Here is a 6,007-nt window from a genome sequence, read left to right on the forward strand (position 1 = left end):
GAAGCTTTTTCATTTGATAGAATTCCACTTGTTAATTCTTGCTGTTGTTTCCTGAGTAATTGGAGTCCTGTCCAGGAAATCATTGCCTATATATCATATCTTATAGTGTTTCCCTATATTTTTCCTCTGGTGTTTTCAAAGTTCAGGTCTTACATTAAGGTCTTAGATCCATTTTGTTTTGATTTTTGTACAGAGTGAGAGATAGAGATCTAGTTTCAAATCTCCTGCAGGTAAAATCCAATTTTCCAGCACCATTTGCTGAAGAGGCTATCTTTCTCCATTACATGTTATTGGCTCCTTTGTCCAGAATCAGATGGTCATAAGTGTGTGGATTTAGTCCCATTACCCACATTTAAAAAAAAATAAGAAAAATGATGTCTAACCTCATAGTACAATTAAGCCTTATTAGCAGTTTTAAAAATAGAAGTAATATATGTATAAAATCAGAAATTCAAAGTCAATGTTTTTAAAAATAAAAATGGAATGCACCTTATCCTTTTACCCCCAAGTCCCTCTCTCCACCCCTGCATCATTTACACTTTCTATAATTCTGTCTAGAAAAAAATGTATATCCACATCTGCCCAGAAATCTATAATGAGGTATCTTGAACATTTTTCTATGTATTACTTTCTTTTTTTGCCCAACTTCTTTGTACTGATCCACTTACTGATTAGTGTCAACCTTGAGGAAAACCGGGATCCTCAGAGTCTAGAAGCAAAGACAATGTCTCTTAAAGGTCCTCACAACAAATTTATACTAAAAGTAGATTGTAAATAAAATTTCTGTACTTAACATTGCTTTTTATTCCTTCTATTACTTTTAGATTGATTTTAATGTTCTTTTAAAATTATTGAGTTGGATGTTTAAGTTATTAATTTTTTTTATGTGTGCATTTAAGGGTGTGTTTCTCAAAACTTGAGTATATATCATATCTGATAAAAATACAGATTTCTAGACCCTAGAAATCAGAAATCAGAATTTCTAATTCAGTGTTGTCTTGGCTAGAACCTGAGATCCTGCATTTCTGTCGAATTTCCTTGTCATACTGCTGGGCTGAGAACCAACATTGAGACCCACAGATTTATTAAGATAATACTCTATTACATACTTTTTTAACAGCACTCCACAAATTTGGGTATATGGTATTTCATTGTCATTACTTATAAGTATTTTGTAATTTATTGTGATTGGTTCTGTTAATATATGCGGTATGTTTTTTAAGTTTCCAAATTCATGTACTTTATTGATATCTTTTCTTGATTTTTTTATTGCACATGGTCTACATGATATAGATTCTTGAGTGTTTGATGACATTTGCTTTGTGAACTAGGGGTATATGGACAAGTAACTCTTCAAAACCATTATTTCATTCACTGAAGACTAAGAATTCTAAGAATATCAAATTCTCAGGACTAATTTTTATGTTCGTTTCTTGACTTAGGAATTCCTTAATAGTATTTATTGATTTTTAAAATTTTTAAAAATATTTCTAGTTGTAGATGGACATGATTTTTTTTTTTTTTTTTTTTTTTTTTTTTTGGCAGCGCTGGGGTTAGAACCCAGGGCTTGTGCTTGAGAGGCAAGCACTAAACCAATTGAATTATTACTCCAACCCTCTTGACTTAGGGATTCCTTAATAGTATTTACTCAATCTTGTGACACTGTGTCTATAACTTCTTAAAGAATTCTTTTTTCCAACTCAGTGTCAAGGTGAAAAGCTTTCTACTCATTTTCCTCTTCTAGTCAGTGAATTTTTTTTCTCGTCTCCCCTTTCAATAGTGTTACATTCCTTCAAACAGCCCTGGCTTTGTGTGGGAGATCTCAGTTTCATTCCACTGTTTGCTCTGACCTAAGGTCTTGTCTTCTTGTTCCAAGTGAACATTAAGCCTAAGCCTCAACTTCTAATAAAACATTGTGAATTGTATACCTTATGGCAGTAAAAGGGGAAAAAAAAGAAATACAAAAGGAGAACAGGAGAGAAAATGACAACACTAAAATTTGGAAGGTGAAAAGAGAATGGATGAGAAAATAACTCCAGTTGCTACCAATTGGAGAATGCTGAGACCTAAGTAGAGAAACTCTAAATTATGCTAATGCATATGTGGAATCCTGACAGAACCAGAAATCTGAGGCACCACTGAAAGTGGGGTAAAGGTGAAGTTAAAAGCAAAAGTATTGCTTGAAAGTCTGTAGAGCAAGAAATTAGATCCATTCCAGCCTAGAAAATGGCAGGAGGTGTATCCTTTAGGGAGTTTACACTTGAGGGTCTTTGGACTGGAAGACACTAGGCAGCTAACAACATACAAGGGAGCTGATTCAAATTGTACATACCAGGCTGGGGAGATACCTCAGTTGGGAGAGTGCTTGCCTTGCAAGCACAAGGCCCTGGGTTCAATCCCCAGCTCTGCAAATATCTAACTACTGAATAGAAATAGCCCTCCATATTTCTCCTTAGCTCAGAGTAGCTCAGTGGCCAAGCATATACCTCTCAGGCAGAAGTTTTGGGAAAGTCTTTGGAAAGATTGACCAGCCTCAAAGAATAGTATGCCAGAGTGGTGAGACCTAAACAAATCAAACAGTCAGGTCACCCCGTCTGTGCACAAAGTTCCACTCATATTTTCAGAGACCCGTTCTTAAAAATAAATGGAGATATTTGAGTCAAGCCTATAAAAGAGAGACTAAAACAAATGCAAAGGGGAGGAACAAAAATAAGAAAAGTTGGAAGAACTTTCTCCTTGAGAACAATGAAGATTATATCCATGAAAGAAGAACTGGGACTAGGGAAAAAATATTTAAGAACAAAAAATTACTTCTAGAAATTTAAACTGTGAAAACTCTGAATAATAGAAGATCCAGAAAGAAAAAATAAAATGTGGGTAGAAATTACCAAGCAAAATTTTCAAAAAAGCTGAGTACAGGGGCTCACTCTCTAATCCCAGAGATTTAGGAGGCTAAGGATCTCAAGTTGAGGCCAATCTCAGTGACTTAGTGTGACCCTCAGCAACTTAATGAGATCCTGTCTCAAAATAAAAACCAAAAGATAAAAAGGGGTGGGAATGTAGCTCAGTGTAGAGTGTTCCGGGTTCTGTTCTCAGTACCAAAGTAATAAAAAATAGAACTGAAGGACATGAATTTCTAGCCTAAGAGAGCCCATTCATATCCAACACAATAGTTTTAAGTAGAGTGACATGGTATGTCATGGGGAAAATTTTAGAACACCAGGAACAAGAAAAGAATCCTATAAGCTTCCAGAATGAGAACACGGTGAAGAGAGAATGGTACTGAAATTCTCAAACTTAAATAGCCATGAATATTATGTTTACTATATTTTCATTCAGCATATTTATTTAGATGGTTGTGTTGCAAGTGGTGATGGTTCAGATAATAAAGTTTATCATATTCTTGAATAGTTAAAATGTGAGTTCCATGAAGGCAAGGACCCTCTGTTTTCACACGTGTTTCCACTTCCTAGAATAGCGTCCAGAACATATTAGGTGCTCAATATTTTGTTAGATGCATTAACACCATCATCTTGTACTTCCCAGATTCCAGAATTGTAAGAAATAAATCTTTTTAAATTTCCTAGTCTCAGTTATCATATAGCAACAGAGAACAAACTAAGATGTGAATGAATAAACCAGATTGATTTCTGAACCCAATAATGCTTCACTGTTTTTGTGACTGGGATAGTATTCCATGATATTAATGCATCATAATGTATTTAACCTTATTGTTGAATTTATTAGTTCTTTCCAGTATTTTACGTGATTAAAATGCTATTGGGGCTGGGGCTGTATCTCAGTGGCAGAGAGGCTTGCCTAGCATGTGTGAGGTACTGGGTTCCATCCTTAGCACTGCATAAAAATAAACAAATAAAATACACAACAAAAATAAATTTAAAAAATACTATTGGATGAAATTCCTTATTCATACAAATGGAAAAATCATTTTAAGTATAGCCAAAGGAGAAATAAATTCCTACAAAGGAGTTTGCTCTGTCAAAGGAATAATGTAAGTGGGGAAAGAAGGCGAAGAGAGATTGAGAGTGGACAGTACTTTGAAAAGGACCCCTTTGGGTACCACCTGTCACTTCCAGGCACCCAGGGCCTTCTCCCTGCTGAAGGCTCTCCACTATGTTCTCTCCCTGACCTGGGCATGAGCCCACATTCCAAATCTTTGCCCATTTTCTCCCCTACAAAAGTAATTAATGTATATACCATAGATGGATAGATTTGTGATAAAATACAGCAAAAAGTAAAGAATAGAATTTAGGAGATAGGTATATGGTGTCCACTGTAAAATTCTTTAAGCTTTTCTATAGGTTTGAAAATTTTTGTAATAAACTGTTGGGGGGAAAATTTGCATCTGAAAAATGCAGAGGGGGAAAATGTGTTACAGACATGGATCAAGTGATGAATTCATAAAAATATTTTACTTTTCTGGATTTTGTGATGTTTATAGTATCCGTTAGCTTTTAAGTTCTTAAAATTTGTTTTGACCTTGTGTTTCTCATGATTACATAACACCAATTTTCATACCTAATTTGTATTTTTAATTTTCAATTTTTATTTTTTAAAGAGGTGCCCCAAATTATATAAGCTTCATGTTCCAGAAAGCCTCGCCTGTTAACAGCTGACATTCTGAAATCTCTTTTCACTTTCACTTTAGAATCTCTTGCTTCATGTACTTTAGATTCCCTCCATGTCTCCTGTATTGAAGCTCATAGTTACTGGATACCCTGTCTTCTAACTTCTCATTCTTGGATTCAACCTTATTTTAGTGATGCATATTTTCCAATAACTTCTCAAGAAAGGATGCATGAGAAATGCATTTTTTGATTCTCACCTATGCTTATAAAGTGTATCATTCTGTAGTTTTCATATGATGTTTTTGTCTGACTTAGTTATAAATATATTGACTTCATATGAGTTCAGAATACTTTTTATTTGTGTTGTAATTTGGTCAAGATCATCATACTTTATTTCTTAATGTTTGATGGAATTTTATGAGTGAAACCATCTGGACCTGCCTTTTTTTGGGAAATGTCTTAGCCAATGAATTTAAAAACAAACTGCTACTCTTGACCAATGACGCTGTTTGCTTTTGCTCTGATTTGGAAAGGATAGGAACAATAGAGTGGTGCAAAGATTGCAAATTACCTTTCTTAACCAACGTAGCAGTGATTTTTCATGAATAAATACTTTTCAAGTTGTTGTCTGCCAAAAAAATGCATTTTTGAGAACTTGCAATTATCAAGGAATAGACATCTTTGTTCTACTCTCCCATTTGATTGACAGTGTGCCTAAGTACAGAATTCTAGTTGGAAATAATTTTTTTCTAGAATTTGAAGGTGTTTCCCAGTAGTGTTCTAGCTTCCAGTGTTTCTATTAGAATCTAAAGCCATTCTGACTTCTGATCTTTTATTTATGACCTGTTTTTCTATCTCTGAAAATCTAAACAATCTTCTTTTTGTCCCTAAGATTCTGAAATTTCACAATGTTGTGACTTGATTTGAGTGAATTTCCACCCATTTATGCTGAGTACTAAGTGGACACTTTCAATCTGAAAACTTGTGTATTTAAGTTTGCAGGAATTTTAAAGAATTGTTTTTTAAAATAATATTTCCTCATATTTCTCTCTTTTCCCTCTTCCTGGAACCACCTGGATTAGCCTTCTATTTTTCTTACCTGTTTCTCTTACTTCCAACTCTTGGTCTCTGCTGTTCTACTTGGGAGATTTCCTGCTTTTTTAATCTTTTTTATGAGTTTTTCCTTTCTTCTTTCCATTTTTATTTCCAAGAGCTCAGTTTTTCTCCCTTAACGATTATCTTTAGAGAATATCTTGTTCTTATTTTATGGTTTCATTATGTTATATCTACGATGGTTTAAAGCATAGATGGAGTTTTGTTTGCTTTGTTTTGTGATTGTTGAAGTTTCTTCCCTCCTGTATAGTTTTGGGCTTTATCCTGTCCCCACCATCCCCACGTTAGTTTTAGTCTCTGTTTTC

The sequence above is a fragment of the Sciurus vulgaris genome (genome assembly GCF_902686455.1).
Source record: "Sciurus vulgaris genome assembly, chromosome: 7".
Classification (NCBI taxonomy): Eukaryota; Metazoa; Chordata; class Mammalia; order Rodentia; family Sciuridae; genus Sciurus; species Sciurus vulgaris.